Genomic DNA, 8,924 nt, shown 5'->3' with positions numbered 1-8,924 from the left:
AAACACCCTTTTTTTGGGGGTCTTCCCGTTTTAATAATGCTTCTGTGATAGGCAGTTCCGTTCTCAGCTGCCACTTACCCCCGGGAGTGTGATTCTTAACCTCTTCAGTTTCCTTACCTGTAAAAGGAGGCTAACAGGACTGCCTTAGAAAGTCATTGTGAGGATCAAAGAGAGAATGCCGAAAAGTACTTACGACAGTACCCAGCACATTTTAAGCACCAAAAATATTAACAGTTATTAAGGGAAAAAATTGCAAGTTATTTTCCCCACTAATGAATACGTTATGAGCCAGAGACCTGCTTTTGTTTTTTTAAATCTACAGAGATGGGCTTCATGTTTTGTTATTATTACAACACGAAACAGTGGCAGGTACCCCGAGAATGTTTTCTAATGCTGCGCCCTGAAATTTAAGATCGGCGCAAAAGCAGACTTCAGATACACACACACATTTAAAATGCTTTTTATAAATGACTTGGAGTATTTGCCCAAATAATATGTTTAATGTGAAGAATGTTCCAAAACTGAGGTTGACTCACTGAAGATTCTTTACCTGTCAGCTGCTTACGAGAAAGGTTCAGCCAGTTCAATTTTCATGTGAGAAATTAGTTTCAGGAGATAATTTCATCCATATCACTTGAAATGCTTTTCATATGGGCTATGGAGTGTTATAAATTCTAATTTATTATAAGGCAAAGGCGAAAAAGGGGGCAAAAAGAGAAGTCTGTGGATTTCACGCAAGGAATCCATTCCACATTGTTTTCACTAGTTTTTCCAAGACCCCGAGGGAATTCAACAATAGGTTATATTAAGTGCAATTAGAATCACAATGCAGAAGCAAGTAAATTAAGACAGATGTTGGTATTTCAAAACTAGTCTGCTTTCCTTATATTCGGACACAATTCATCAGATGCGTTAGGGAGTAACAATGTCTCCTCTTCAGTGTGTCACAATGATTTTCAGAAAACAGGGAAAAAAACACCTGCTTGTGAGTGCAACTCCAAAATCTCACCCAAACAGGGTTATTCCACAATATGATGCATGTAGATTATGTAATTACACCCAGACTTGGAACCCTAGATTTTGAGTGTTTCAACTTAATTTTGCATGTCACCTTTCTGGGCTGTGCTGCAAACAGGTGTGAGCTGGAGTGGGGCGCCGTGGGGAGTAGCCCGGGACCACACGGGTAATAGGCTGAGGAGCCCCGAGCAACGCTTTGTTATTAGACATCAGTGTGCTGTTAGCTGCGGAGCGAAGCTGCTTGTGCTTCGGGAGGGCTTCTCTGCTGAGGCTGGAGCGAACTAAAGAAGGAGGAAGCGCGGTGGGAGTGGACGTAGGCTGGGGAGGGGGGCAGGGTGTCGGCGATGGAACCAGTTCCTGCGGAGGAAGCAAGCCCGTGACAGGCAGGCAGCACAGGGAGGCAAGCCGAGGGCGAGCAGAGGCACGAGTCCCTGCGCATTTCTTGGAAAACTACTCTCCAGTTTGCTGTCAAAACAGAGAATAGCAGTGGAGGGACCGACCCCGGAGGACCTCTTCAGCCAAAGAGACTCTGACTTCGGGAGGTATATTTTATTTTTATTTATTATCACAACACACACTCTAAATTTAAGAACCTACTGGAGTAATTTCCCTGAGGAAGAAAGCTGACCCCATTCTCCAAGGGCTAAGTGTGCCGCAAAGCATTTGGAATGCTTTCTTGAAAGTTCCAGATCATTCGACCACTTGCACTGCAGCCGGTCCCTCAGTCTGCTAATACTCGGGCTTATCTGTGAGGGCAGGCAAGTGGTGGGCAGGCCTGGCAGCAGCTGTGAAGCCTGTCTCCCCCCCCCCCGCCTAGGGGCAGGAGGAGGGGCAACGGGAGATAATGACCATTTGGAGACAACCTATTTAAGCCACTGTTCCATAATAAAAATTACTCGGTGGCTCTGAGCATGAACTCTCAAAGGGAGGGTGCTGCAGGAGGCAGTTGGAGACTTTGTTTTAACCAAATGAACCAACAGAAGCTTGGGGCCTTGTCGTGAGGAGGGCCGGCTTTGTGGCTGGCCTTCCTCCCTTCCTCAAGCTTCATCTGCTGGGGAGGCACCAGGCCTGGCCCCCGAGGGACTCCGCGGATGAGGCCACTGCGACAGAGGACAGGGGGTCAAGGATTGGGAAGGGCTAAGCAGAACTCCGAAACTTCAGGGAGGGGCCGAAGAGAACACAGTTGCCTGAGCCACCTTCCAAAACACACAGGTCCATAGCACATTGTCTCCTTTCTGGTATGCACACGTTTTCACAAAAACAGGAGCAAGTAAGAGTCACACCATGCCCTAAAGGTCCAGAGTCTGAGCTGTGGCAACCGTCAGAATCCGTGATTTCCAGGGCCCAGGGCCCCCCGGAGAGAGGAGTCTCACGGGCCTCTGGAGATGAGGAGCAGAGCGGCCCAGCTGAACTCGGCCCCTGGGGAGCCCCGGAGACACCCACCTTCTCTGAGATTGTACAGGCACCAGGGTGTGTGTGGATGCTGCAGGGGAATGTCGGCATCGCAGACCCCGATCCTCGCCCCTCAACCCCCCCCCCCCCCCCCCACCCGGGGAAGGTTTTTAAGTGTATGCTGTTTGCTTACTTCAGGGAAAAGGGTCAGTCTAGGAGCAAGAGGAGGGCAAGGATAGTCGGGAACATACGAGCAGTAAAAGTGAGGTCAGGCAAAACCGTAGAGTCGCGAAGCTCTCCCACAGGCAGGGTTTCCATGTGCGTTTTTATACCAAACAAAAGACAGACGGCCAGTCACCCACTGAGTCACAGGGAATCGCCGGGAGGGCGGCTCTGGAGGCCGAGCCCGGCTGTGCGGGAGCCGCGTTCCCCGTGTCTGGGGCTGCGATTCGGGGCTGCCCACCAGCCCCTCCATCTCCGTGCACGCAAGGCTGGTGATTAGAGGACCCCGGCTCCGTAGCCCATTGCCCTGAAGCCGATTCCTGGCTCAGAGAATCTCCCTGCTGTAGAGCCACGGAGTCTTCCGCAGGTCTCCCCCGCAAGCTGCTTGGCTCGCTTTGTATTATCTCCTGGCGTTTGTGTGCGCCCTGCTTGCATCTAATGTATATTTATTCTCGAGGACTAGGAGCCTCAGCGGGCACTGGAGTTTAAGTGAGGGAATGGCACAGCGTTCCTGGGGAAGATTCATTATCTGTACACTTCTAGGTGATTTGACTGGGAGATTTTAAGCAGTTTATGTGGTGAGGAGAAGGCAAAGTGACAATGTGCGAACCTCTTACGATATGCAAAAACGTGCAGCTGACACAGAATTGCCATTTAGTAGGTAATCAATGTGATGCCAGATTTTTCTAAAGAGCACTAGGGAAAATAAATACTCAAGATACGGACCAAAGTCCAAGGGCCAGCACTGAGTCTTGCCCATGGCTCCAGTCACCTCCTAGGGGCTCCATTCCTCTAGATGAGATTTCGCTCTCTTCACTGCGACATGATGAGGCAGGGACACTAATACGACTCCTTTGAATATGAAAAATAGGAAGAAACCCCTTTTTAATCTTTGTTTTTATGGCTGCAAACATGATTACATAGAGGAAAATCAATCCCAATGGAACGCAATAGATAATACAAAGTAATTGATTGGCCTTTATCATTTTCCGTTAGGATATTAAAATAACACCATAATATCAAGCGGCAGCCACTGATACATAAAGGAAGAGGAGCTGATTATGTCTAAGGGTAATCAGGTCAGGGAAGTGTGAAGGTAAGATTAATAAAGTAAATACAAAAATGGAAAAGGCTTAAAAGAAGCAAAAGGGAGTTGGTGGCAAAGAGTCTACATAATAGAAGGGAGATCTGATGTCGGGAATATCATTAAGCGGGAAGCCACGAGAGACAGTGGATTGCCACTGTGTGATTGCAGTACGTCTCGGTTGGTGTCCCAAGCCATAGGGGCCAAAGCTGAGTGGCTTTAACTTCTCAGGAAGTGCAATAATCCTTTCAGAATACAATGCCTGCAGCCTGACTGCTATCGGGCTATGAAATTTAGAAAATGAAATAGGGGCAGCATTTAGCTCTTGGTGTTTCCCAGGCTCTGATGCCACCAGCAATGGCATTGCAAGCAGCCACTGAGAAAGCCTCCATTTGCAGCCAACTTTCCGAACTGCCAGAGACCAGCGCCGCTTTGTCAAAACCCCAAATGCCATGGTTTGTGTCCTAATGGCAAGCGGCTGGAGCAGAGCCGTTGAGAAACATTGCATCGATAGGATGCCTAGGTATGTTATTCTGTGTTCTTACCTGTTTCATCTTTCCGTACATATTTATTCTCTCCACTTATGTTCATAGTGACTAATGCAGGCATAAATGTTATTAATTATACCATCTTACATAAAAATATGACTGAATTTTAATTCCCAGCAACATTAGGATATTTTATATATATATAGAGAGAGAGAGATGCTTTGTGTCTGATCAATAAATAAATACATTTAAGAGCTAGTTCATTAAAAATATACAAGATTTTTGTTTTGATCCCTGTGTCACTACATGACATGCTTCTAATTTAGATTTCTTAACACAATGCCATACATGTGTTAAGCAACCGTCGCAAATAACCCTGTGGTGGCTGGAAGTCAGTTTTTCACATTCACGCTTAAAACACAGTATAAAAATGTCATGCCCACCAGAGTGATCCAGCCCTTTGGATAAGCAGTAATCAGGAATATAGCTTAAGATGGTAGAATAAATCACCGTATGGGCTGTGAGTATTAGAGAACTGGTTAGCTGTGATACCCTCAAGAGATGTGGGAAGTAGTTGTTTACTCAGCAGAAGGACTCCAGGTATTACAGAATTTGTTCTTAACTTCCCTAAATCCTGGGGAGTTGAACTCATTTGTTCATTCATTCACTTATTCATCCCCTAATTGAATGCCTGTTATGGGTCTAGAACTGAGCTTGGTGCTGAGGTGGCAGAGATGGTCTCAAGGAGATACGGGCAATTAGGGAGCATTGCTACATTTAAACAAATATATGAAAAGGTCCTAGTAGATAAGACACAGGTGCTATGAAATACAGAGGAAACGGAAAGTCAGGGAAAGGATTCCCAGGTAGATATGAATAGAAAGGTCATCTCTAGACAGAAAAGATGAGGAAGGGCATTTCAGGCAGCATGATACTCATACGAATGGTCCAAAAGACACAAAGAGTGGTAATGTGTTGGGGAAAACAGGAGCGGCCTGAATTGTGTGCTGAGTGAGTGGGATAGAGTGGCGAGAGACTGACAGTTTCCCCTATACAGAGATAGAGTCTGATTCGATTTTTTAGGGAGATGGCACTTTGATATAGGGTAAAGAATGGGTAGGAGTGGGGACAAGAGGGACCATCACACCATGTAGTAAAACACCATCCTGGGTGAAGCTTAATGAACTAGCTATGCTAAGTGCAGGGTGATCCCATCAGAACAGTCATACCATGTACATCAAATGCTCTCGGCAACAAGTGGTAGAAAACTGGAACAGCATCTCATCTATGAGAAGTTCAGAAGATCAGGGCTCCATTTCTCAGCCATTCTCTTAGCCGTAGCTCATCCATGTGTTGACTGTCCTTGGGTTGGTACCAAGATGGCCACAGCAGTTCTAGCAGACTCACCTAAATGTACAATGCCCAGAGGAAGGGCCAAGTCTTTTTTTTTTAAGTCCCTTCCTTGGGAATGAGAATCCTTTCCTAGAAATTTCCATCAGGCCTCCCTTCATTTTCATTGGCCATATTAAGTCAAATGCCTATTCCTAATCCAATTACTGATATGGTTTTATAACAGTCTTTGGAGAGTCAACTACTATTCATGTCTTACTTTCCTTTAAATATCTTTCCTTTTGATCTTATCTCTCCCCTACTGAAATAACTTCTGGGTGACTCTGTAATAAGCATGGGATGATGCCATGCCATCCTGTGTACAAATACTGCTTCATTTCTTTATCAAAATCAAACTAAATCTGGTTAATCCCCATGGATGGGGACCATGAGGACTGGTGAGATGTCGTCTATCAGTTATTGTTCATGGTTTCCTTTCCTTCCTTCATTCTGATGGATCGGAATCCTACTATTTACACAGATCCAGAAGATGCAGGGTTGTCCTGGTCCTCAATCCAGGGTGCTTCACTGCGGTGCACCCAGCCCAACTCTGTGAAGTCTTCTCAGATGTGGTTTAAGGTCCCCACATTCTCTCAAAACCTGCAAATTTCATCTTATTCTCAGGGCCTGTGGAACCAAGTCCTACCTGGTACCGGGGGTTAACTTCTTCAGACAAACTCAGTGTAATTGTCTCAGTTGGTATGCAGAGTCTGTTAGTGATTGCCTGCTGGGGTCCATCTCTACCTGATAAATTCCCCCCAAACCTTGAGGACCCAAATACCTGGCATCCTAGCTGGGGAGACAGGAGGTGTGCTGGGGGAAATGCATTTCATTTCTTCCTGATGAGCCTGGAGCCAGCCAAATAAGACACAATTACTCAATTATCCAACCTACAGCAGTAAGAATTCCTAAAATGTCCTGATAGAATGCATCAGTGTATTGAAGGAGTAAACACAGCTATCTTGGGCCAGCTTGAGTCTTAACTGGTCTCTTAGGGGAAGTCTGATTATGAGGGTTCTCTAATCCTTCATAACCAGTATTTCCTTCTTCCATTACCTTTGCTCTTCAAGCACTCTCCCTGCCCCCCCGGCAAACAAAACAAAACAAAACAAAACAAAACAAAACAAAACAACACAACAATAACCCAAAACCAATTTCCTGAGTTTACTGATTAGATGTACTTATTAGCAGGGAATGATCTGATTGATTAATTCACACGGAGCATGAACAACTGATGATCCTGATTAAAGTCATACACTTACCAGGGCTATTTAAAATCTAAACGAGCTCTCTTCTACCCCAGATGAATCGACCTCTAATGATGGATTTCAGGCAACATGGAGGAACATAATTATTGGAAGAGTTGCAGGTGTGACCTCTTACATTCACACTGTTTGAATAGGACCTTTTACAAACCTCTATGTAGAATATTGTATTTTAATAGTCTGCTGAAAGGGCTTTCTTGCCCCACAAAACAGTGACTCCCTTGAGGGCAAGACAGTGCCTCAGCCCCTAGCACAATTCTTATCACAGAGCAGCTTCATGTTTTTTGATGGTTGCTTAAAGCATCTTTTTACAATTAATCTGTTACATGGGCTCTGGGGAAATCAAAAAGAAAATGAAGAGATCACTTTCTTGTTTTTCATCCGTTAAATGATCCATATTTTTCTAATCTTTCACTGCATTTATATTCTGTGAATCTCCATTGTCCAGTTTGGAAGTGTCTTAACTTCCTCACAATTCCTTTAAAATGCAGAATTCCCATCAAGGCTTAGTATTTTCTAGCTGGATGTTTAGGTGACCAGTTGAGAAATTCCCACAGTTGCAGTATTCATGCACTGGGTTTGTGTGCCAGAGGACTTTACTTGCCTCTTAGCTCCTTTGGATGCCCACGTGTATTCATAAAGATCTTTTCCAGGTGAGATTTCTCTGAATTTTCTGTCATTTTTCTAGAGACTTAAAATCTTCTATTTCACCATGAGCTTGTGGTTTGGGTTTAACTTTTAAGGGGTTCACTCCCTTTGAGCTGGAATAAGATTGTAAGTATATGTAGGTTCTAGGGATAATTCTCACTCATTCTTTAGCAGAGGTAACCCTCTTGCAAGGTGAACCAGCCATAAGGCCTCATACACTCACTCTCGTGGCCTAGCTCAAAAATGCTTCATGCTTGATTATTTCATGTTATAATAGATCATTACGTTGTCTGTTCACCATCTTTTTCTTTCACCAGTTGTCCATTCCAACCTGGTGAAGATGCTGATCTCAAGCTGTTGCCTCCTCTGCCATGATGGTGGGCATGTGACTGAATCTGGGCTAATCAGGTTACTCCCCTCTGCTCTTGTGATTGGTCCATAAGGGGCACATGACCAGACTTAGCCAATCAGAGTCATCCTCACAAATTTTGCTGAATTTGTTAGGAGAAATAAGCTATGAAGATGACAGATGCTTTGAGTTAATTTGCTGGGGACTGTTTTTGCCACTGGGTACAAGGAACTTGCTGTGCACAAAGAGAAATTAGAACCAAGAGATGGATGGATGAAAGGAGGGAGAGAAAGAGAAGAATCACTGATGACAATGTCTGGGGACCTGACTCTAGCCATCTTTGAAAATTTGAAAATTTCTCTTCTTTTTCTGTTTAAGCTAATCTGAATTAGGTTTCTATAAATTATATCAAAAAGACTCCAAAAAAGTAAACAAAAGTGTTCTTTTTATCTATAGAAGTACAAATGATATAAGCTTTACAAGACAGAGGTGCATATATTTTTGAACAAATTGAAAATGGCATGTGCTTTGTGCTATGAAATGTACATGGTATCACTTCACCATAACAGCAAGTTCTACAGCCTACACTTAGATGAATGTGAATTCAGGATCCAATGACTTCTACAGAATTCAACTAAATAACTGGTGGTTAATAACTAATTTCACATGCCATTGAGAAAAACTGGGAAAGTAAACAAACTGTAGTTCAGAACTAAAAATAAGATTATACGCAGCACACAATTATCTAAGGGAGAGAGAGAGAGAACATGACAGCAGCAGAAGTCTTGAATCCAATCATACAGAAAACAAGCAGGTGTTTCCTCATGTATGAACAGGCATTGGTAGCTTTAGAAACATCCCTGTTCTGCAGGGTGGGTGCCACTTCTTCTGAGAGACCGTCCTTCATGGCACCGAGCACTTACCCCTCGGCCAGCAGTTAACATGCCAAACTAGAATTGCAGGATTACTTCTTGATCCCCCAACTTGAAGATAAGCAGTTTGAGTGCAAGAACTGTCTTCTTCATCACTGCATCCATCTTATCTAGCTGAGTGCTCAACATCTGCTCCAT

General features: G+C 44.3%; 1 long non-coding RNA gene across 1 annotated transcript; it reads left to right on the top strand.

Annotated features, from left to right (window-relative positions):
* The first annotated feature begins 4,217 nt into the window (after window positions 1-4,217).
* On the top strand, window positions 4,218-7,835 carry LOC110580556. The gene is made up of 3 exons (XR_002480355.1): window positions 4,218-4,238; window positions 6,896-6,961; window positions 7,823-7,835. It is a non-coding gene; the product is annotated as an uncharacterized LOC110580556 (long non-coding RNA).
* The last annotated feature ends 1,089 nt before the right edge of the window (window positions 7,836-8,924 follow it).

The sequence above is a fragment of the Neomonachus schauinslandi genome, chromosome 4, assembly GCF_002201575.2.
Source record: "Neomonachus schauinslandi chromosome 4, ASM220157v2, whole genome shotgun sequence".
Taxonomy (NCBI): Eukaryota; Metazoa; Chordata; class Mammalia; order Carnivora; family Phocidae; genus Neomonachus; species Neomonachus schauinslandi.
Note: the sequence above shows the minus strand (reverse complement) of the source record. Positions and strands in the feature narration are given on the sequence as shown.